The following is a 23931-nucleotide window of genomic DNA, read 5'->3' as shown; positions in this document are numbered from 1 at the left end:
ATCTCGGCTCACTGCAACCTCCGCCTCCCAGGTTCAAGTGATTCTTGTGCCTCAGCTTCCTGAGTAGCTGGGATTATAGGTGCATTCCACCACACCCGGCTAATTTTTGTATTTTTAGTAGAGAGGGTGTTTCACCAAGTTGGCCAGGCTGGTTTCGAACTTCTGACGTCAGGTCATCCACCCGCCTCGGCCTCCCACAGTGCTGGGATTACAGGCATGAGCCACTGTGCCCGGCCACCTCAGCTTCTTAAAATGTAAAATGGGGATAGCGAAGGTATCAACCCCACGGCTCATGGGGTCATTGTAAACATGAAATAAGAAAACATGTCAGGCATGGGTCACCTGCCTGGGACACAGCAAGCACTAAATAATTCATCACTGCTGTCATTATTACACTTATTGTCACTGCTCCTCCCAATGACCCAAGAAGAGGGACGTGCTGATGCTCGAACAACAAACAAGAAAGACAAAGGCCTCAACCTAGCATCCAGGAGCTGGACTGACCACCATGTGTTCACAGGATCCCCTTTCCCGGCCCAAACGGTCCCCTTAGCCTGAGACAGGGCTGCATGAGACTGCCAGGATCTGAACCCTTTCCTGGCCTCTCCGAACTGTGTGACCTTGGACAAGTCATCTCACTTCTCTGAGCCCCACATTCCTCCCTTCAAAAAAACAGGGGGTCCTGGGCAGGCACAATGGATCACACCTGTCATCTGAGCACCTTGGGAGGCCAAGGCGGGAGGATCACTTCAGCCCAGGAGTTTGAGACTAGCCTGGGCAACATAGCGAGAGCTATGTTGTTTAAAAACTTAGCTGGGCGGCCGGGCGCGGTGGCTCAAGCCTGTAATCCCAGCACTTTGGGAGGCCGAGGCGGGTGGATCACGAGGTCAGGAGATCGAGACTATCCTGGCTAACATGGTGAAACCCCGTCTCTACTAAAAATACAAAAAACTAGCCGGGCGTGGTGGCGGGCGCCTGTAGTCTCAGCTACTTGGGAGGCTGAGGCGGGAGAATGGCGTGAACCCGGGAGGCGGAGCTTGCAGTGAGCCGAGATCACGCCACTGCACTCCAGCCTGGGAGACACAGCGAGACTCCGTCTCAAAAAAAAAAAAAAAAAAAAAAAAAACTTAGCTGGGCATAGTGAGATGCACTTGTAGCCCCAGCTACTCTGGAGGCTGAGATGGGAGGATCGCTTGAGCCCAGGAGGTTGAGGCTGCAATGAACCTCGATTGCACCACTGTACTCCAGCCTGGGCGACAGAGTGAAACTCAAAAACTAAAATAATAAAACAAATGAAAAATAAAAAGCAAGCGTCCCCTATCTGCACCCTTGTCTTGAGGACTGAACGAGGAGATACCTAAAAGGTGTCCAGTCCAGTGATGGCACAGAGCAGGTGCTCAACAAGTGACAGCAGTTATGATCGGTGATTGGATATGAAGACCTGGACATGGGGACGAATGACTGCATATAAGCACTCACAACAGAGTGCCGGGGTGTGGTGCCTGTCAGCTCAATCACACACCCCAGAGGGCTGCGTGTCTCAGGATTCACCCCCAGGTGGCCCTCCCTGGCACTACTCCATCAGGGAAAGGGCAGAGAGCAAAGGGACCTCTAGACGGTGCCTCCCATCCATGCCACCCCCACTCCCACCATCCCTGCAGCAACCACACAGCCACACGTGTGCGCCCCAGCCCCGTGACCAACTAGCAGCCCCTCCCCGTCCCCCGCTCTGCATCTGCTCAATTAGGGAAACTGGGGAGCGAGGGAAACAAAGACTTAATTTCTGAGCTAATCAGCCTGCCTCATACTAATTACCATCCTCCCGGGCATTAGGGCAGACTTCCTGGGGGAGGCTGAGGGGGAAGCTGGTCCCTGAGAATGATACCTCCTTCCCCTAAAGCCTGAGAGCCCAGCAATGGGAGGGTGGTGGTGCAGGGGGACCGGGAGGCTTGGGCAGGTGGGATTTCAGGGTGGGATGAAGGAGACGTGGTCAGAAGCAGGAGACAGAGTCCATTGGGCAAAGCAGGGAATGTGCCCGTGGTCACCCGGACAGCCCCACCTTCCCAGGGTTCCCGCCCCATCCTCTGGGCAGCCACGGGCTGGGGGGAGGCCCAGAACAGGTGCCCCAGTAGGCATGCAGCCCATGGCCTTGGCCAAGAGGACAGATGGACAATTTGAGGCTGGATAATTGAGCAATGATCAGAGGGAAGCTTCTGGATCACGGCCTACTGGGTGTGTGCATGTGTGTGTGCTTGTGTGTGCGTGTGTGTGTGTGTGTCGTGTGTGTACATGAGCACACAGAACAAGAGGGCTCGGGACTGGGAGCCAGGAAGCCTGCGTTCAATTCCCTGTTCAGGCTCTGGGAAAGTCCTTGCCCCTCTGAAATTCAGACTGTACCATGAGCGAGCTGGAGGGCACGATTTTCAGAAATCATTTCAGACGTGACCACAAGGCCACTTATTCTTCAAAAAATGCTTATTGAGCACCTACGAGCACCTACTCAATAATCATGCAGCCGGCTCTGTGCTGGCACCACAGGCACATTCGTGAACAAGACAGACAAGGTCCCCGGCCTCACGGTGCTTTCACGGTGATGGGGGAGCCAGGGAGTAAACATGAAAATCAAGAAACAAGTGCCTTGGCATTGGCAGATAGAGGGAAATGCTCTGTAGAGAAGTGAACCATAGAATGTGGGCAAGCATCGGGGCCACCGCAGGTAGGGCTCATGGCAGCATTTTTTAGAAAAGGCCCCACCCAGCGGCCAGGTGCGGTGGCTCACGCCTGTAATCCCAACACGTTGGGAAGCCGAGAAGGGCGGATCACGAGGTCAGCAGATCGAGACCATCCTGGCTAACACAGTGAAACCCCGTCTTTACTGAAAATACAAAAAATTAGCCGGGCGCGGTGGTGGGCGCCTGTAGTCCCAGCTACTCGGGAGGCTGAGGCAGGAGAATGGTGTGAACCCAGGAGGCGGAGCTTGCAGTGAGCCAACATCATGCCACTGCACTCCAGCCTGGGGGACAGAGCCAGACTCTGTCTCAAAAAAAAAAAAAGAAAAGAAAAGGCCCTACCCAGCAATTAAACTTCAGATAATCCCAACTCACAGAGGGCCTCAGAGCAACCCCCTCCCTTCTCTGGACCTCTGTTTCATGCACACAGCACGGGAGCTGGATGAGACACTGTCCAAGGCTGATTCGGTCCCACAAGCGGGAGTTCTCACGAGTTTCTCCCTGCCGAGTGTGTGCATGAGAATGTCTGCGTGATCCCCCAGGGGCTGCGGTCTGGCCCACACATTTATAGAAACACACACAGATGACCACCATGTCCCCAGTCTTGGGTCCAGCTGCATGATGGATATACCAGGTAGACAGGTATGTGCCTGATAATGAGAGGGGCAGGGCATCACATGCCCCAGGGCCCATCAGTTCCCAATCACGGCCTCTGGGGTCCGCACTCCAGGAGATATACTCAGCTCTGCTGGCATAGGCGTCCCTTGAACTGCCTCCCTCGCACCTGGTCATGGGGCCTTCGCAGCGGCCCACCATGTGCTGAGCACCTGAGCCTCACTGCATGGAATTCTCACAACAGCCCTGCCAAGGAAGGGCTGTTACCCTGTTTTACAGATGGGGAAACTGAGGCTCCGCTAGGTCAAGTCACTCGCTCAGTAAATGATCAGCTAGGCACTCAAATTGGGCCTGATCCTAAACTGCCACCCCTACCATGTGCCAGGATCTTCTTCCTGGACCACTCTCAAGGCTCAAACCAGGGGACCAGCCTGGACCAGCCCTGCCCAATAACCGCCTTCCAGGGATTGCCAAGGGTACCCAACACAGCAAGGCAGTCAGGTTCAGATGGCCAGGTTCAAATCCTGATTCCATCACCGAGTCGCTGTGTGACCGTGGGTAGGATCCTTAACCTCTCTGTTCCTCAGTTTCCCCGTCTGTCAAGTAGGGATAGTGATAATATCTATTTTGCTGGGTTGTCGTGAGGATTTTGCTAAGTTCTATAAAGTTCTTCGAACAGTGCCTGGCACATGGTGTGACTTGAGTGTTGTTGATAAAAGGAAGATATGATTCCCTTTGATTCTGTGAATGGCCTGACCCTTGGCTTCCACAGAAGGTAAGAGATAGATCTGCAATTCAAACACTGGACTCAGGACTCTCTGTCCAGCGCTCTCTCCCTACAGCATTAAGGAATCTCCAGCTTGGCCAAGGGAACAAAAACATGCCAGGACTGGCCCAGGCTCAGCCCCCAGCAGGAAAGACAGTCTGTGAGGAAGGCTAAAGGGATGAGAGCCACAGGCCAGGGGCCAGAGCCTGCTCCATCGCCTGCACCTCCCTCCTCTGGGCCTTGCACTCGCCTACCCAGCCCCACCCCCAGCTCCAGAAGGCCCCGGCACTCCTGTCGGCGCTCAAGGACACTGGGAAGCTCCTGGGCCCTGAAGCAGCTCCCCGTAGCCCCAAGGAGCCCAATGCCCAGTGATCCTGGAACACAGCAGGTAGAGAACAGCAGGGAATCGTGTGGTCTCCTGGCACCGCCTTCCAAGTCCCTGGGTACTCTGTCCCCAGAGACAGCCAGGGGTCCTGGCCCTGGACCCCCACACCCTACCTTTCCCCAGGTCCCACGGAGCCCGCAGGCAGGAATCCCAGCCAGAATGGGCTCCTGCCTCAACTGCTCAGCCAAGAGCGAGAGGAGCCCAGACGTCCACACTCAGCCTTAGAAACAGATCCCCGCAAACCAGCCCACCCATGCCCCGGGACAGCCGGCCGGGTCAGAGGAGCTTGATTCTGAAGTCGGACACTTCAGATCTGAAGTCGGGGAAAGTAGAAAAAGTGCAAACGGCCCAGGCACTCACAACAGGGAAATGTCCTTTCAAGGAAAGCCCATTCCAAGATGGATTAGGACCCAGGTCCTGCCACACTCCTGAGGAGGGTGCTCAGGGTGCAGTCAGGGGCTGCAGGAGGCTGCAGGGCCAGCTGTGAGGAGAATCCCTCCTGGGTAAGAACAGATGGTGTACATGTGTTTGTAGGTGCCAGGAAACACGGGCCAGTGACAGCCTCTGGGGAGGAGGCCTTGGGAACAGGCAGTGGCCCGTTCCGTTCTGCTGTGCACGCCGAGAGCATGCGTCAGTTCCCCAGGTATAAGGGGGTTTGTATACTTGCACATTGTTTTACATGTACGTGTCCCAAAACCCAGCAAATGGCAAGCGCACAGAGATCACGAGGGCACACACACACACACACACCTGCCCATGCGCGCCCAGCTTCTGTCCAGCCAGCTCCCTCCCGCGGCCTGAGAGAGAGAGAGGCGGCTGCGGCAAACAGACGGGGCAGGGCCAGAGAGACGGGTGGGCAGAGACGAAGAGACACGGAGAGAGACAGAAACAGAACGAATGAGCTCAGCTCAGGCCCTAGGGTGATCCTGCTCAGAGCAGCCACTTCAGACTGGCCCAGGGGCTGCAGGAAGCCAAAGTGCCCAAGAGGAGAGCAGGCAAGGCTCCACCCTCAGCCTGGCCACTCACTGCGGTGTGGCCCCGAGCCAGCGCCTCACCTCTCTGGGCTGCAGCCTGCCCACGAGTGCAGGCAGTGGGTGGGAGACCTGCTGGCTCCGACCCTCCAGCCCTCGGGGGTCCTGGTTCCCTGTCGAGGCCCCACTTCCCTTCTCCCCAGATGGTCCCGAGGACAGTGTCCAGGTCAGCTGCCATCTCAACCCAGCCGGGAAATCACTCCCAAAGCCCCTCCCTCCCCTGCCATCAGCCCCAGCGCCAAATCGGAGAGGGACAAGCCGCGCACTGACCGGAAACCGCAGGCGTGGATACTGCCGTCTTCCTACCTCATCTCACCTAATCCCCATCACAGCCCTGATCCCATTCTACCACACGAAACCACCGAGGCTCAGAGCACGATCGGGCCAGAGCCCCACGGCCGGCGGGGGATGAATGAATATGAATGAGCTGGGATGGAACCCACGCGTCCACTTCAAAGCCCATCGGCTCCTTCCACGACATCCTGTTCAGCAGGCAGCAGGAGGGGCCATAGAGGCAGACACCCCCACATTTCCTGACCTAGCACCCAGACCCGGGACTCCACAGGCCCCAGCCTGTCTCCAGCAGCCTCAGAGGTGACTCTAGAATGGCCCCTGAAGCCCTGCCTCCCTGCTCCCACCACCAGGAAAGCCAGAAACAAGCCCACAACTAGCATTCCTGAACGCTCACTGCACACCAGGCATGGCGCCAAGCGCTTCATAGAGTCACCCTTTGGAGGTGGGTACTACTTTCATTCCCATTTGACGGGTGAGGACACTGAGGCACACACAGGTGGGGCAACTTGCCATGGGTAGAATCGGGAACTGACAGCTGGGCCCATGGGCCTGATCACTGTGTCGCCCCATCCAGCAACCTGGGAGGTTTTCCACTCTGACCTGCCACCCCCAAGCCAAGGAGTGTCTAGAGGGGCAGTAAAGGCCTCACCCAGAAGCTCTGCTTAGATCAGGGGCTCTAGAGCCACTGCCATTGGGGCACCCCAGTGCCGACCCCTCTCTGCAGCCCATCTCCTCTCAGGATGATGCTTGGGGTCCCTGGAGAGCCCCCACCTCCATCCTTGAGTCCCAGCCCCAGGTGAGGAGGGGAAGCGGAGAAGGTCTGTGCCCCCACAGACCTCAAATAGTGTCCTCCGGGACAAGGCCTGTCCTTTGCCTGAGGTCCAGAGAGAGTGTGAGACAAGCAAGGCTCACACAGCAAGTGGGAGACAGGAAGGGGCCCGACATCCCTTCATTTCTGCCTCCCAGTTTGGCACGGAGGGCACCCAACCTCCTATGCTGGGCAGGTTGAGCTGCTGTGACCCAGTGTGGAGACAGGGATGGGGCTATGGGTTCTCAGTAGCTTCTAGAACTCCTTAGGCCCTACCACGCAGCCCTCGGCAACCCTGTGGGCCTACTGTGTGCATATACTCTTATCTCCAATCCTATTTCACTCCGTCCCCTCCAGGAGCCTGGCGGTATCCCCATTTCACAGATAAGCAAACTGAGACTGGGACCTGTGACCACTCAGGCATGGGATCTAACTCAGGATGCCTCACTTCCCACCACCAAACAGACCTTCCTGCAGCCACTGCCCCAACCCGACCACTCCCAGCCCTCAGGGACAGCCTCTTCCCAAAAACAAAAGTCTTCCCTGAGCTCCTGGAACCTCGGCTCAGTGGACCATCTCTCCTCCGACATTCAGAAAGCAGACTGAGGCCGGGCGCCGTGGCTCAGGCCTGTAATCCCAGCACTTTGGGGGGCCAAGGCAGGTGGATCACTTGAGGTCAGAAGTTCGAGACCAGCCTGGTCAACATGGTGAGACCCGGTCTCTACTAAAAACACAAAAATTTTCTGGGCGTGGTAGCAGGCGCCTGTAATCTCAGCTTTCTCTCCAGCCTAGCCAAACAAGCAAAACTTCGTCTCCAAAAAAAAAGAAAAAAAGAAAGCAAACTGAGGCCAGCACACCCACAGTGCCTCCACCCTCAGACTGGGGCTCCTGGGAATTGAGGCTCTATCTCCCTCAGACGGGGCATTCCCGTTCTCAAAGACTAAGAAGTCCCAGGACTCCCTCCTCCAGCACCTCCATCCACACAGCCAGCCCCCTACCCGACTGCAGGACTCTGCCTGAAGGGGCCAAGCAGGACTCCAGGCCACGCCTCAGCCCCTCCTCTCCCTTCTTCCTGGCACTCCTCCAGGCCTGGCCAGTACCAGGCAGGCTACCCCCGCACCACCGGGCCCTGTCCATGAATCCCACCTCTGTTGGGCACCACAGACCCCCCTTTCTCCTCCCCAAACAAATGGGGTCTTGAGTAAGGCACCAGGACAACCACGCACAAGGCCAGATCTATTCCCTGGACTGGTGCTGCTGCCAGTGGGGTGGGCAGTCAGGCTCGCGGAGCGGTCTGTCCCTTCCACAGCCCCTCCAGGTCCAGTCTCTGGCACTGGGAGCCCGGCACTCTAAGCTCGTCCTGGCAGGGCTGGGACCAGCAGCCCGCCTCCCCAGGTGACCCAGGAGTGGGCCTGGGTCAGGCGCCCCTAACCACACTCCCCACTTCCTCCTCTCTCCCTTCCCCTGACACAGTGTGGGCGGCAACCTCTGAGCATAGGTCCAAATCCCTGCTCTGCACCCGGGAAGAGAATCTCTCCAGGCCTCTGTCTGGTCGTTTGTAAGTGGGTGTGACACTCCCCATGCTGTAGGGGCTGCTGTGGCCACAGATGGGGTGGGGTACAGGCAGAAAATTCCAGCACAGAAGAGGTGCTCAGTACAAACCGGTTTTTCTCTCTCCATTCCCTCTTCTGCCCCAGGGGGATAAGAGGTGGGGCTGGCAGAAGTGGGGGTGAGAGGGCACAGGCTGGCAAGGTAGAAAATGACCTGTCCCAGGCACTTAAAAGGTTGCCTATTCCAAAATCAAAGTCTCAAATCCCTCTACAGCCGGCAGTGAAGTCTCCTAAGACGAGGCTGGTTAAGGCTCCCAAGACCCCACAGCCAGCCTGGGCAACACAGTGAGACCCCATCTCTACCAAAAAAAAAAAAAACAAACAAACAAAATTAGCTTGGCATGGTGGTATGTGCCTGTAGTCCCAGCTACCCAGGAGGCTGAGATGAGCCGATCACTTGGGTCCAGGAGGTCAAGGCTGCAAGGCTGCAGTGAGCCATGACTGCACCGCTGTACTCCAGTCTGAGTGACAGAGCAACAGCCTGTCTCAAAAAAAAAAAAGATCCCACAGCCTATTAATGGCAACACTGGGGAGGAGGCCTCAGAGCCAAGCCTGCAAATCAAAGCTCAAAGCCCACTGCCTCCTAGAAGCCAGCCTAGATATTATCCCCATTTTGCAGACAAGTAAACTGAGGTACACAGTAGTTAAGTCATATGCCTGAGATCACACAGCTAGTGAGCATCTGGAGTGATTTCTTTTGACAATTCAGGCTGTTACCAAAAGCTGTTCGTTATGGCACAAGCACTCCCTAACAATCTGTGATTTTGACTCTGCATCCAGAGTCAGGTCCAAGTTCTTTAGCCTGAAACGCAAGGCCTCCCCGCAAGGTGGTATATATACAGCAGCAGAAGATAGCACTAGACCTCGAGTCAAATGCCAGGCCTGCCACTCACATCCTGCTGTGTACCCACAGCAACTTACCAGGCCTCCCTGGCCTCACTGTCCTCTTGTGTAAAATGGGAATAACAAGACTGACCTCCCAGGGTGGCTGGTGGGGTTACCTACCCATGCAGTCCCACAATTTTATTGAACATCTACTATGTGCCAGGCCCCACTCAAGGTACTTGAGATAGAGCAGAGAACAAGACAAAAAAAAAAAAAAAAGCTGCCTTCAGGGCGTTGATACTCAATAGCAGTGGGAGGGCAGAGAGTAAGCAAGCAAATAAAACAGCATCGAGTTGTGTTAAGGGCTTTAAGAAATCAGAGGGAGTAGGCCAAGGGCAAAGAACAGGGTGGTCAGGGAGGACTTCCCTGAGGAGGTGACAGTTAACCAGAACAGGAGACAGCCATGCACTGAGCCAGGGGAGCGGCAGTGAGCACGGAAGGAACAGCAAGGCCAAAGGCCAGTGAATCAAATGAGAGCTAGAGCCTGTGGGGAAATGCCTGGCACATAGTAGATGCTCAATAAACTGCAGCTGTGAGCATTATTACTCTAAACCCCACAAACCCCTTGTTCCTTGCCTTCCTCTTCTGGAAACCAGGTTGTGATGCAGCTTGAAGTGCATCCTAGGTCTCTTCCACATTCCTTCATTCATTTAAAGTAACTCTGCTTCCATTAATAGTCCTCCCATTTTGCGGGTGAGAAAATTGAGGTTCCCAAGATCCTATAACCCATAAACAACAGCATCGAGACATGAACCGAACTCTAGTGGTCTCAAACCCCATGCTCCTGGCAGCCTTGGGCAGTCTCACCTACAAAGGGCTCTCACTACATTCCCCCTTCCCATCCCAAGACAGCGCAGCCTGTCAGAATATCTCTAGCATGAACCAAGGTCTGAGCCTGCCCTTTAAGGCCAACCAGGACAGCCCTCTCTCCTCTTTCCCAGGTCACCCTGAAATGTTAGCGGCTGCCACCCAGATTATCTCCCAGTGCCAACACTGTGCCTTACTTTGTCCCCTGGCTTTGCTCTGGCAAGGTGAAGTAGGGATTCTTATCATCCCCATTGTACAGGTGAAGAAACTGAGGCCCAGAAAGGTGGAGAAACATGCCCAACGGCAGCTGTCAGGAAAGTGGCAGTGCTGGGATCTGAACGCAGGCCTTTGTCACTTGAAAGACAGTCACCTGTCACTTCCCAGGCCTCTCAAATGGCCTTCTTTGGGCATCACCCTCAGTCCCTTGCCTGGCCTGTCCCCCTGGTGATGCCCAAATGGTAGACAGGACAGGCTTCCCCTGACTCGGTTATTCTCAGGGCACCACCAGTCACATGCCTGGCATGCTGTGGCCTAGGCCAGGGCTGGCTGAGCAGCTCAGAGCACCCAAGTCCCACAAAGGAGACCAGTGGCCAGGGGCTCAGGCAACGCCTGGGGGACAGGGCTCGCCTGATGAAAGTGCACACACAGGCCCTGGGGCAGGCTGGAAAGGAGTACCAGACAGGGAGCCACACCCGGCTCCATCCTGGCTCAGCCACCAGGACACTATGTGCCTGTCAGGAGGCTCTCTGCCTCTCCGGCCCCGTTCCTGTTACCATGAACTCAGGACCGTACTCCCGCCACTAAGGGTCATGGGGAAAGGTACAATGCCACAGAACTCTAGTGAGATCTGGCTTCCCCGCGCGCGTCAGAAAATCATTTTAAAACGATTTTTGAAAGTAATGATGGTAGGCCGGGTGCGGTGGCTCAAGCCTGTAATCCCAGCACTCTGGGAGGCCGAGGCGGGCGGATCACAAGGTCAGGAGATCAAAACCATCCTGGCTAACACTGTGAAACTCCATCTCTACTAAAAATACAAAAAATTAGCCGGGCATGGTGGCACGTGCCTGTAGTCCCAGTTACTCAGGAGGCTGAAGCAGGAGAATCACTTGAACCTGGGAGACGGAGGTTGCAGTGAGCCGAGATCATGCCACTGCACTCCAGCCTGGGCAACACAGCGAGACTCCATCTCAAAAAACAAAAAACAAAAAAAGGAATAATGATGGTGGTGGTGGTGGTGGTTCCCAGTTACTGAGAGTCTGTTACATACCAGGAGCCACACAAAGGGTATCACATCCAGGAGCCCAAATAACAGCCACCCTAGGAGGCATGTGCCTCATCTCCATTTCACAGAGGGGGAAACTGAGGCAAGAGGTCCCCCACCGTAAAAACCAGAGCCAGGTTGCAAACCCAGAACTTGTGTTCTCCTATGCAGCTTCCTGTTGTTAGTATTTGAATGAAATGCTGCTTCAGGAGAACCCCTGGGGACTGCGGGGAGAGAGAGGACTCAACGGGATCAGACAGACAGGCTCAAGGAAGGAGTTAGGCCTGCTGAGTCCGGCACTCAGGGAGGGAGACGCTCCCCAGAATGTGCCTGCTGGGTGACCCTGGGCAAGTCACTTCCCCTGTCTGATTCCTCAAAGGCAGGTACCAATGTGGTCCCCCCAGAGAACGGCACTGGGTCAACAGGTCCTCAGCAAGCATGACGAATGGGGACAAAGTCACTCGGGGGCAAGAAAGGAGCATGTGCCCAGAGGAGAGACTTATGTGACCAGAGGCCCTGGGGAGCGAGAGGGCTCAAGGAGGCAGAGGTGGGAAGATAGTGGCCATAGAAGTGGGAGGGAAGGGCTGGGTGGAGGCGCTCGGAGCAAGCATGTGCTGGTGCAGCAGGGTCTCCAGTCCCTCCACAGGGCAGGCAAGATAAGCACAGACCCGCCCACTGTGCCTCACTCCCCACCCCTCCACCACCAAGAATCCCCACTTCAGCCTGTGACAGCAGCACCAAGTCCCCTGCAGCAGCCCTTCCCCCACCACACCTCCTCCATCCTCTGGGGTGCACCCACCACCCTGCACAAGCCCCCTCCAGGGCACCCATCACTACCCCTTTCTTGGGGACCTCCAACACCTCGACAGCCACAGCCCCTCCACGTGGGGACCACCGCACCTTGGAGACAGCACCTCCCTATCCTTAGCAACCACCAACACTGTGCGCAGCCAGCCAGCCTCCTTCCTCTGTCTCCTCCTCTCTCCACGGAGACCACAATGCCACAGAGGCGGCTCCCTCGCCACGGCAACCACCGTCACTCAGCGCCGCCTGGACAACAGCTCCCTCCACGTGGCCGCCACCAACACAGCCTCAGCGACAGCCCCAGCCTCTCCTCTCCTCTCCAGGGCAGCCACCAGCCCCAGCCAGGACGGAGCAGCTCCTTCTGCCTGCCTGTCTGCCTGCCTGCGGCCTCCTAGTGCCAGACAGCTCTCCCTGTGCCTCCAAAATCCAATGACATAGGATCAGGCCCCATATCAATTCCGCTGGCATTTTCCCCTGCTCCCAGCTCACTTCCAGCCCCTCTCTCTACAATGGAAAGACCCCCACCTGAGAGAGACCCCCACCACGTTCTCCCAGGCCTTCCCCTGCAAGCTGGCTGTCCACCCCCAGCAGGTGTACAGATGCCCCCTGCCCTTCTGGGGTGCAGACTAGGCCTGGCTCAGCCTCTCTGCCGGGTGATGGGGCAGGAGCTGGGGTCCCTGAGCCAATAGGGGCTTCCTGCCCACCCTCCCCAGTGGGCCTATCTTAGCCCCCAACAGGCCTGTCATTGTGGAGGCTGCCTCACAGGCCCTATGGAAGGAAAGCTGGGTGGGAGGGGTGCCCACGGCTGGGGGCAGGGGCCGGGCCCGCAGGAAGGAACACACAGAAGCCTGAGGCTGGGCCACATCACAGGTTTGCAAGGCCGGGTCATGTGTTGCTATGCTCACAGACAGCAACACACACACAGGCAAAAGGACCCTGTCCTTACCAGATGTCTGCAGCAGAGGAGGCCCCTCCAGCACTGTCCCCGACCTGGGTCTCAGAAAGGTCCCCCAGGCAGCAGCGGCAGCAGGAGCAATGAGATCTCAGGTCCTGGCCCAGCCCGGGTGGCAGCAGCTCCTCACCCAAGTCCTCTCCTTCTGCAGGGAGGCGAGGGGGAGAGAGGGGAGGGAGGGAAGAGAAGGGGAGGAGAGGGAGGGGGGACAGCAGGAGGGAGGGAGGAGGGAAAAATGCTGAAGTCTTGAAGGGTACACTCACTTCTTTCTTGGGTTTCCCATGGCAACCGAATATACCACAAATGAATATCAGGGTGAGACAGAGAGAGGAGGTAAAGGGAGAGGAAGAATGGAGGGAGATGGAAGAGAGATGGAGAGAGACAGAGATAGAGAGATGGGGGAGACTGGGTGGGGAGAGATGGAGAGATGCAGAGAGAGATGGAGGCAGAGACGCGAAGGCACAGAGATGGAGAGATGGTGCAGGGAGAGGAGAAGAGATGGAGGTAGAGACAGAAGGATGATGAGGCAGGAGGGATGGAGGGCTGAGGCTTCCCATCATAACCCATGGGCTCAGGGGTCAGGGGAGAGGTCAGGGGCCACAGGGGCTCTTCAAGCCGCTGGGCAGAAGGAGCACGCACAGATGAGTGAGTTTTCTGGGAACCGGGGGGCCCCTACTCCCACCCCTCCGCCTTGTCCCACACTCCCTACTGGGCTCCACAGCCTGGAGGTGCCTCCCAAGTCACATCCCAGACTCACACCCCACTCACAGCCACGGTCACACATGTCACACCCACGTGTGTATGCACACACACTCTCACACTCCCCTGACACCCAGTGCCCCCACACAGCCTTCGCCTCCTCCATGCCCAACCACTCCACTCTCCTGTTGGTCACTCGGATCATCAACACCGCCCAACCCCATCATCAGCCGGGCCCCAGGGAACAAAGACCCTCGCCCTCGGCACACCCTCTCCTCTTCAGAACTCTGCCAGGACTGGCACACGCCTTCCCCTATGTGCCCAGCCTGTGCCCAGCCAGGTGTAATGCCTCTGGCCCACCTTCCCGCCATATGGGCTCACACACAGCCTAAGAGCACAGTACCTGGCTGACCTCCACCTGCACAGACAGGCGCTCCCAGAAAGACGGGCCTCGGAGGAACCTCGCCTCCATCTGCGCAAACACGTGCACACAGACACTCAGCCCTTCCCGAGGAGGCCCCTCTCCCGGTCCGGCCCCGCACCCCACCAGCCCAGATGGTACTCTTGGCCCTCCCCCGCAGGCAGGGGCTCACACCTCAGCCCCCTCGGCATTGCCATTCACAAACATAGACCCACCAAGTGCTGGCAGCCAGCGGCGCCCGACGGAAAATAAACACACACTCGGGCCTCCCTTCCCCCACCCCCTACACTACCTCAACTCCCTCACCCCTACCCAAAGGCAGAGAGAACTAGTAGGGCTGGCTTTCTCCAGGAATGGCTCCCAGGCCTAGCTGGGAGCACACAATTGACCCTGAGCCCCTCAGCCAGCAGGGATGGGAAAGCACCCCAGAGGCACACGCTATACCCAAACACACACACACACACACACACACACACACACACACACACACACACACCCCAGTCCTCCCGGAGCACACCCAGAGAGAATCCACACAGGAGAACTTCCCAGGGCCGCAGAGAAACGCACATCCCAGACCCAGACACCTGCGTGCCTAGAGACCAAGGTTCACTGCCCACGGCTGAACCAGAACACAGGGGCGCCCCACACAGACACACTCCCCTACGCGCAGGCCCACGCTGGTGCCAAAATGCATGGGGCCACTGCACAGACGCACGAATCAGGGGCACCATGGACTGCCCCACCCCAGGCTCACCAAACACACCCAGAAAAACGTGCCCAGGGGCACAGGGCCCCCAACATAGACACACGCCAAAACATACATGCCCCAAGCATGCCCACACACAGGGAACCACTCCCGGACACACGTGCCAATGCACATGTGCCAACACACCCCCAGCCAGCCACGCCTGCACGCCACAGCGCTCCCAGGGCAGTTCACGCGGCGCTTCCCCATGCCGTCCACACCCACCTGGCACACACAGCCCCTCACCAGCAACTCTCCGGGTCCCAGCTCCGGTCTCCCCCTGTACCCCTGCCCAGCGCGGCCGGCCCCGCCGCCAGCCCCCGCCCCTGCCGGCCGCTTTCGGATCCCGGGCACCTAGCAGAGCCCAGAGGCTGCGAAATTGGTTGCGAGCGTCAGGGGTTGCGGATGCAAATTCTAAACACAGGCAAGTAAGGCGGAAAGCCCGGCCGGCCGGGCCAGCCGGGCGCAAGTTCCGGAGGCCGGCGGGGCGGGCCGCGGGGAACCGGGAGCCTCGAAGAGCAGCGGACTGCGGAGGACGGTGCAGGGGTGGCGAGCGCGGCGGGGTCGGGGGGCGGGGTGGCGGTGCGGCCCCGGCGGGGCTGCGAGCGAGCGCTCCCGTCCCCACCACGCCAGGTCCGCGGCAGTTCCCGCCCGCCCCCTCCTCCGGCCAAGCCGCCATCGCGCACCTGACCAGTACGCCCCCAGGACGGACAAGCCCCGCCGCTCGCCAGACCCAGGTCTGCCTCCGCCAAGTGGATGGACCGTATCGAGCCACCGCTACGCGGCTGTGCGTCGCCTCTTCCAGGACGTCTTCTCTGCTCTCCGCCCTCTTCGCCGCTTCTCTGCCCTCACCTCCACCTCCGCCTCTGGCCTCTGCTCACGTGCACAGCCGCAAGCTCAGCTCCACCAGCGCCCTCTCTCAACAGGAAGGGAGACGGAGGGCTTTCGCCCTGTTCAAGGTGCTGGGACAGGCCCGCTCCAGCCCCACTTCATCCGGACCGCACTTCAGGCTGCTAACGTGCCTAGCTTTAGCAACTGTGCAGCCTCGAACCCGTGACCGCACACTCTGCCTCCAATTCCTCATCTGTGCAACAGGAATGATGCAGAGGGGCATTCTGAGGATTTAATGAGGGACTCCTTAAACAGGCTTAGAGCAGCAGGCAACGAACACGGAAGATGATTAGCCAGTAGTATGAGTCAGTATGGGCCCCAGTCTTGCTGCTGTGGCACCGAAGGTTAGGCACTTCTCTGAGCTCAAGCTCCTCCTCTGGAAAATGAGGATGGCTTTGCTGGCTCCGGAGGATTCTGGGAGGAGTCTCAGAGACCCCGAGGAACATGCAGCTGCCATCCAACCAACAAATGTGAGTGAATTAATCTTCGGGAAAGCATTACAATTGCAGGTTCCTGGGCCCCTCGTCCGCTCTCCCAATCAAAATCTCAGTGGACAGGGCCCAAGAATCTGCATTTTAACGAACACCCAGAGACTCTAATGCTCCCTGACAAAAAGGATATTACTCAATTTCTTGGTGCAGCATGGATGGTCCCGTGTGGTTGATCCTCAAACTACACATCCAGACTCATTTTCTCAAAATCCACTCTGGGCTTCCCCACCTCCGGGACCCTACTCACACGGTCACTCCATCTGGCACGCCCCCACCCAGGGGCAGGCAAGACCTCTTTCACAATCCTCCAGCCAAAATTAAACAAGATAACAGAGAGTGCCTTACTCGATGCCTGGCGCATAGCAGGTGCACAACTGAGGGAATTCTGCAGACCCCAGAGCAGAAGTCGGCACAACCTCTCCAGCCCTGCCCGGGAGGCTCACTCCGCACCTGGTCACCAGCCTGTAGCAGCAACCCCCTCTCGGTCAGGTCACAGAGGGACAAGAATCACCTGTCAAGCAAGCCCTACTGTGGGCAGACCCCATGCGGGACACTTGTCAGAGGTTCCCATGTCTCACCTCTCCTCCAGGGCCCTGAGCTCTGCCAGGCAGGGGCTCCTCTCTGGGGGTTCCTGCCTGAGCCCCGGGGCCCAGCATTTCTCCCTGGGTGAAACATGCTAATAAGGGTGTGTGTGCACACACCATCTGAATGCAAAATGCAGCGATCCGTCCTTGGTAGCATGTACATGAAAGGAATTTGTTTAATAAGTATTTTTTGAGGGCCTACCACTCTCCGCCTGCGCAGAGCTGACATGCAGTGGGAGAAATAGACAGGAAATAGGCAGATGTAGGAAATCCCCTGGGGGAATGAGAAGGGCCAGGAAGGGAGGGAGGCAGGTAGGTTGACCCCACAGCCTCTGTCTCTCCAAGATTCAGGGACAATTGTAGGGGGAGAGGGATAATAGACAGGCCAAGGAGGGAAACTGAGTCAGGCCTGAGTCTTGGGACTAGGCCCACGGCAGGCTGGTCAGGCAGCCCTTGGGATTCAATCCCTACTTCCCCCTGAGAGAGGTGGGGACCAGTGTATACAAACAGTCACGCACACACAGACATGCGAAGACACAGCCTGCCCCTCCTGGCCCCACTGCACACTCCAGCTGTGGGTGGGGGGTGCGGGCTGGCAGCACCCAGGCTCTTCTCATGCGTCCTTAGGCTCCCCCCAGCAGTTCCCATGCACTTTAGAGGGTGAAAAGCAGAGAGCGAAAAGGGTAGGAAGGAAGCAGACACATGTACACACAGTACAGACCCCCTCCAGGAAGCCAAGAATGAATGGAGGAGGCAGATGGGAAGGGGGAGGAAAATAATGGCATCCCGCATGCCAGGGGATGTTATACCCGTGCTCTTCTGTTACCTAACCTTTAGCACGACCTTTAGGACAATCCAGAAGGGTTAAGAATTCGTTTCTGGTTTTTTGGTTGTTTTGTTGTTGTTGTTGTTGTTGTTGTTGTTTTGGCCAGGGACGGTGGCTCACACCTGTAATCCCAGCACTTTGGGAGGCTGAGGAGGGAGGATCACGAGGTCAGGAGTTCGAGACCAGCCTGACCAACATAGTGAAACCTTGTCTCTACTAAAAAAACGAAAATTAGCCGAGTGTGGTGGTGCGTGCCTATAATCCCAGCTACTGGGGAAGTTTTTTTTGAGGCAGAGCCTCACTCTGTCACCCTGGATGGAGTGCAGTGGCACAATCCCAGCTCACTGCAACCTTGGCCTTCTGGGTTCAAGCGATTCTCCTGCCTCAACCTCCTGAGTAGCTGGGATTACAGGCATGCATCATGATGCCTGAATAATTTTTTGTATTTTTAGTAGAGATGGGGTTTCACCATGTTGGCCAGGCTGGTCTCGAACTCTGACCTCAGGTGATCCTTCTGCTTGGCCTCCCAAAGTGCTAGGATTACAGGTGTGAGCCACCACGCCCAGCCAAGAATTGGGTACTTTTGTCCCCACTTCACATTGAGGAAACTGAGCCTCGGGGACAGGAAGTGACTTGCTCAGGTCACACACCAAGGAGGAAAAGAGGTCAGATTTGGAGCCCTGGAGAAAGCCTGGGCCCCTGCCCTTTCCACAAGCAAGATGGTCAGGAAGTGGGGAGTCCAGGGGGCCACAGCTGAGGCTGCAATAGACTCGGGACCTGAGGAAGATACTGACGCTGCGGCAGCCTCCCCACCATCACCCGGGGGAGCCCTCCAAGCGCTGCTGTTCGAGGCACTGTGGGAGGGCCAGGGAGCGAGGGGCTGCCTTTGGGGGTGTCCCATCACTGTGGGAGAGGGGCGCAGGAGGAATGGGATGGCGGGATTAAGATGCAGGCGCCACCCACGAGGCCCCCCCCTTTCCTGTCTCTTCTTGTAGCCAAAGCAAAGGGCGTCCCCCACCCCCGCTTCCCTAGGGCAGGGTCACTGGACCCATTTACAGGTAAGCAAAGCAAGGCCCAGAAAGGGCCTTCAGTGAGAGGGGTATGCCAAGATGTAGAGGCCTCCAGGCCCACCTGGCAAAGGAGTTCGGCCGCCAGTGGTGCTGATATGAGAGTCTCCCTTCAGGGTTCCAGTCCTGGTTCCATCGCTGTGTGGCCCTGGACTGGTCGGTAACCTCTCTGTTTCTTGCCTTCAAAATGAGGAATAATAATAGCGCCTACCGCAGCTGGCTTTTGTGGGACTAAACGAATGCCGCCCACACAAAGAGCTTCAAACTGGGCCTGGCTCTCAGTAGGGGCTCAATAATATTAGCTGATGTCATTATTATTATTATCACTATAATTATTACTATTTCAATCAGCAGCATCGTGCAGCCAGCACCCTTCCTCTGGCACCCCAGGCATAAGCAAGCCTGCCCAGGTGGCTCTTCAGTCCTCAGGGCTTCTCTGGGGCTTTCCTGGGGACTGTCTGCAGAGCTTGGGGGAAGGAGAGGGGGCTTAATTATTCCAACCCCCAGACACCATCTCCAGTAATAATGTCAATGCCTCTGCCCCAGGTGGTAATTGAGCCAAGAGAAGGTTAATTTAATCAGGGATTGGACTGGGATGGCAGGAGGCAGAGGATTGGGTTAACCTTCTAGACTATTAACACAGCTCCTAAAGAGGTCTGACTTGCTAAGAAGGCTCAGGCTTCAAGGCAATCCTACTTCTCGGCCATCCACTCCACACAGCACACGTCACAACACAGGGCGGGTGGCGGCACCAAGAGAGAGGAGCTTGGTCCCCAGGCACTGTGGCGGGAGCAGGTGAGGGTAAGCAGCGACGTGTGCCTCCCAGCCCCGCACGCGGTTGTCACACTTTCACAGTCACTCATCACACCTGCAAGGGAAGCTGCCAACGCCCTCTTACCGAGACAGGAGAGGCTGACCCCTGTCACACACAGCCAGGATGCAGATGCGGCAGGGGTGTCACTGGAACCCAGTTCTGCCGCCAAAAACAGGCATCCTACAAGACCTCAGGGAACACTGAGGAACAGGCATGGAGCCCCCAGTGACCGCCCCAGACATGCCCCTCTGGAGAAGGCTTGCTGGGTGTGCCCGTTTCTATCACCCTGACTATTTCTGGAGCTTGTGGGTGGAAGAGCAAAAGAGCACTGACCTGTGAGTCAAGAGCAGCCTCTCCTCGAGCCAGAGATCTCTTGGCCTTCGGCTCATCACCTGGCACCCCACCCCCAATTCCTCATAGCTCCATATCTCTCCATGAAATGAAGGTACCCCTTGAGAAGGGACTGGCTAATCAATTGTGTCTCCCTGCAGCCACTGAAGGGGCGGGGTGGGGGGTGGGAATTCACATTAAATCAACAGACAGCTTATTCCAGAACTCAGTTTACTCATCTGTCAAATATCCACATAACAGCAGCCAACTCACCCACCTCAAAGGACTGTCGTGGAAATCCAAGGAAAGAAAAGAAAGTCCTTTGCAAAGTTAGACTTAAACCAAAACAGGAAAGCAGCTACTCTGGGCTGACGGGATAGCAGGTGAGACGACAGAGCTCACGTGGACTGAGTCCCCACCATATGCCAGGCACCAGCACCCACCCCCCACAAGGCCCATGGTCTCCTTAACCCCCATTCACCTCTCTAACCTCCCACCCCATGTTACAGAGGAGACACTGAGGATCAGAGAGGCGACGTGAATGCTTAAATCACAAAACACAGAAAGTAGCAAATGGGATTCGAACCAATGGTTTCAGGCTCCCTGGCTATGGCCATTTTCTACTGTCACATGCACCGACACACTCACATACACACTCATTAAAGCACATGCACCCAGAGGTGGTGGGCTGGCTGGGATGAAGAGGAAAACAGGGACTGGTGGGGTCAGATGGGGGGGCTGTAGCACGTCGGGGCAGGTGAGGTGCACTATTCAGGGGGCAGGACTTAAGAAAAAGGGTCCTATGCCCACTCAGGATGCTGGGAAAGGGGGCCTCTTGCGAGGGACCACGCATCCTAAGCCTCCATCCCTCTCCCCTTCCCACCCCTCATACACAGGGGACATAACCACACCCGGCTACACACACTCCCCTAACATCCCACTCACACACTCCGGCTGGGGAGAGCGACCCCCGACAAAACTGTCCCACTGATGTCACCTGCGGCCTGGAGCTTATGTCACACCTGAGGTTCTCACTGACGTCACATACATACTTTTTCCTGATGTCCCCACAATTAACCCTCTTTCTTCCTGCCTAGGGGTTGATGGCTCAGAGGTACCCACCTCCCCACCCACACAGCTGCAGGGCCCCCGGCTCATCAGGACAGCACCTGCCTGTGCACCCCTCTCACGGGACACACATTTGCACACATGTGAATACCCACATGCTTTGCTGATGGCCCAGACGTGACACGTCCCACAGGTGTCCACGGGCCACGAGAAGAGGGGTGTCAGCCATGCACATACACATACACACACGCACACATTCCCAGTCCCGTCTCGTGATGCAGCTTGCATATTAAAACGCCCCTCAGTAACTGCGCCGGGCAGTCCGTGCCCCACAGCTTCCACCACATTCCTCCAGGTGCTGCCAGCGCCCCCCTCCCTCCAGCTTTCTGCCTCTGACAGCCTGGCCTGCTGACAGCGACAGCCGCAGCCCAAACACACACACACACTCCAGCCCAACACCTGTGTCTCAGCAAGGGACCAAGGCAGTGCCCTCCACCCAAAGCTGCTGGGTGGGAGGAGTCCAGGGGGAAGGGGCATAGCACAGAGCCCTGAGCTGCAGAAAGTGCCGAGTACCACGTTCCTCCTCAGCTGAGTGCACGGTCAGCACCACTGTCCCCTCGTCTCCCTCCTTGGGCACACCTGACATACCACGGCCTGGTGGCCTCTGTTTTGGACACAAGTTCCCCAAATGTGCATGCGAACACACACACACACACACACACACACACACACACCAGCTTTCTTCCCTCCAAACATTGCGAGGAAATCCTGCCTGGCCACTGACAGTGTGCGTGTGTGCGCTTGTGTGTGTACAGACAGAGAGCAGGGTCCACCCCTTGTCCACACACACACGCACACACCACACACACACAGCACGCACAATTCTCCCCACATGCACACGGCGCCCCACCGGCCAACACACCCACCCGCTCCCCCTCCCCTGACAGCTGCTGGAGCCCACACATGCACACACACACGCTGGCACGAGCACGCACACACACACACACACACACACACACACACACACACACACACACACGGCAATGGCCCCGGCCCTGCCAGAGCTGCAGTCTCTGCGATTTATGCCACCTCCTGGGGCTGCCTCCCTCCTTGTCCCTGGCCAGCGCCTCTGCAAGGGTCCCCACCCCCCAATTCTGGTCTTACCAACCCCACCGCCGTCAAGCCCCACCCTGGCCCCCCTTTCCCTAGAAGACATCCACCCTGTCAACCCCTCTTACCAGCTAGAGGATGGATGCCTTGACCCGACAGCACCCCGTGAAAGAGGGGGATTAGGGCCCCGATTCGAAAAGATGAGGGCAGAGAGGTGCAATGTGGCACCGGCTGGCACAGCATCCACCATCGAGCCTCTGCACCACCCCCAGAAACGCTCACCTCACCGACCGTCCTCGGTGTCCTCCCACCGCCTCCGCCCACCGCCACCACCACCTCCCTCGCGCAGGGTGGTCCCCCGGGGGTCTCACGGGGATCCCCAGACCCAGGAGACACTGGAGGTGGCTCTTCCCGTCTCATCCCCCCTTCCGTGCCCCTCTCCAAGCCCCACCCCCACTGACGGAGGGGGTACCCTCCGGCTCCAGCCCTGACTTCCACCGTCTCCCCGGTCGCGGCGCTCGGATCCGGAGGAATTCACTTACCCCAGCCCCAGCCGGGATCCGGGCCAAGCACCGCCTCCGGGAAGCGGCGGCCGCGGGGCCTGCGCGTGTGAGTGTGAGTGTGTGTGTGTGAATGTGAGTGTGAGCGCGGGTGTGGGTGCGGGGTGCGTGGCGCGTGGCCGTGGGGTGGCCCGCGTGTGTCTGTGTGTGTGTCTGGGAGCGCGCGTGTGCGCGCAGATGCCGCCGCCCCCTCCTCCCCGCCGCCGCGCCTCTGCCTCTGCCTCGGCGGGGAGGGCGTCCGGGAGGGGCCAAGCGGCGCGCGTCAGGGACCGCGGCAGGTCGTGTCCGTCTGTCCGTCCGCCCGCCCGCCCGCCCGCGCCCGGCGCCCTCAGCAGGCCTTTCCGCAGCAAGCCCGCTCCCGCCCCCGAGCCGGCCGCACGCTCCACGGACACACGCGCGCTCGCAGACACACGCCCGCGGGGCGGGGGCCGCGCCTGGCGCCGCCGCTGCAGCTGCAGCGCCGGGGGAGGCGGCGGCGGCCCCGCGGAGCCCCGAGCCCCGGCCAGGCGCACCCAGTCCCCGCCCCGGCCCCCTGCGCTGCTCACCCCGCGGGATCCGGGTCCGGGTCCGGGTCCGGCCTCCGCCAGCGCATTCAACAGCTGGGGGCAAACTTGCGGCGTGGCCGCCGGAGGTGCTCCTGGACTCGCCCTCCCCCTGGACTCCGCCTCCGCGGATGGGCCCCTTCTCCGCCTTGTACCTCCATGACCTGCAGCCTGCGCCCTGCTGGTTGGTCCGGCGTTCAACCGCTGGCGACTGGGGAAGTGCGGCTGCTGCGTTCCCATTTTACAGGCCAGACAACTGAGGTTCGGAAGAGGAGTGATTTCCCCCAAGGTTACACAGGGAACCTGCAGATAGTATTAGACTTTACGCTCCCCTACCTTGTGCCAGGGCGCTCACTGCCTTTCCCCACGCCTCCAGGAGTAGGTCCAAGAGATACTGGGCTCATCTGCAGCCTAGAGAAGCTTCATTAGCCTTCCAGAGGCCCAGTTCCCCACCCCTTACCCTAAAGCCCCTTGCCACCTGCAAAGGGGTGTATGCTGAGGGGAGGAGGAGGCCGTGGAATATACAAGAAGCTCTGGCACCCGGGGCCTATACCTTGGTGCTTGGTCAGGCACCTCCTCCCGAGGTCCTGTGAGCTGCATGCCGGAGGCCTGCCGCCAGCAAGCCCTGTACTTCTCCATCGCTTTTATAGGACCGCATGCACCAGCGCCTGTTCTCAGGTGTTGCACATCAGAAGTGAAGTCCAGGCTTCAGGAACTCCCCGTCGGAGCATCTCATGCAGGTCTGGAATGCGGAGACTCCCCAGAAGAAGCCACTGCCTGAGCTGAATCCTGATGGATGAGTAGGAGTTGGCCAGCTGAAGAAGGAGGAGAAGGGT

At 58.1% G+C, this 23931-nt stretch overlaps 1 protein-coding gene across 9 annotated transcripts in view; it reads right to left on the bottom strand.

Moving 5' to 3' along the window:
• ELFN2 (extracellular leucine rich repeat and fibronectin type III domain containing 2) overlaps nt 1-23204 on the bottom strand; it is a 59725-nt gene extending 36521 nt beyond the window's left edge. For 2 of the 9 annotated variants that reach the window (XM_015457230.4, XM_005567363.5), the window contains exons 1-2: nt 22536-22937; nt 12942-13092 (exon numbers count right to left, since the gene is read on the bottom strand). The gene's annotated coding sequence lies outside the window, so the exon portion shown is untranslated. The other 7 variants (XM_045363690.3, XM_045363691.3, XM_065522165.2 and 4 more) reach the window with 6 other exon arrangements.
• Between the last annotated feature and the right edge of the window lie 727 nt (nt 23205-23931).

Source organism: Macaca fascicularis, chromosome 10 (genome assembly GCF_037993035.2).
Source record: "Macaca fascicularis isolate 582-1 chromosome 10, T2T-MFA8v1.1".
Lineage (NCBI taxonomy): Eukaryota > Metazoa > Chordata > Mammalia > Primates > Cercopithecidae > Macaca > Macaca fascicularis.
Note: the sequence above shows the minus strand (reverse complement) of the source record. Positions and strands in the feature narration are given on the sequence as shown.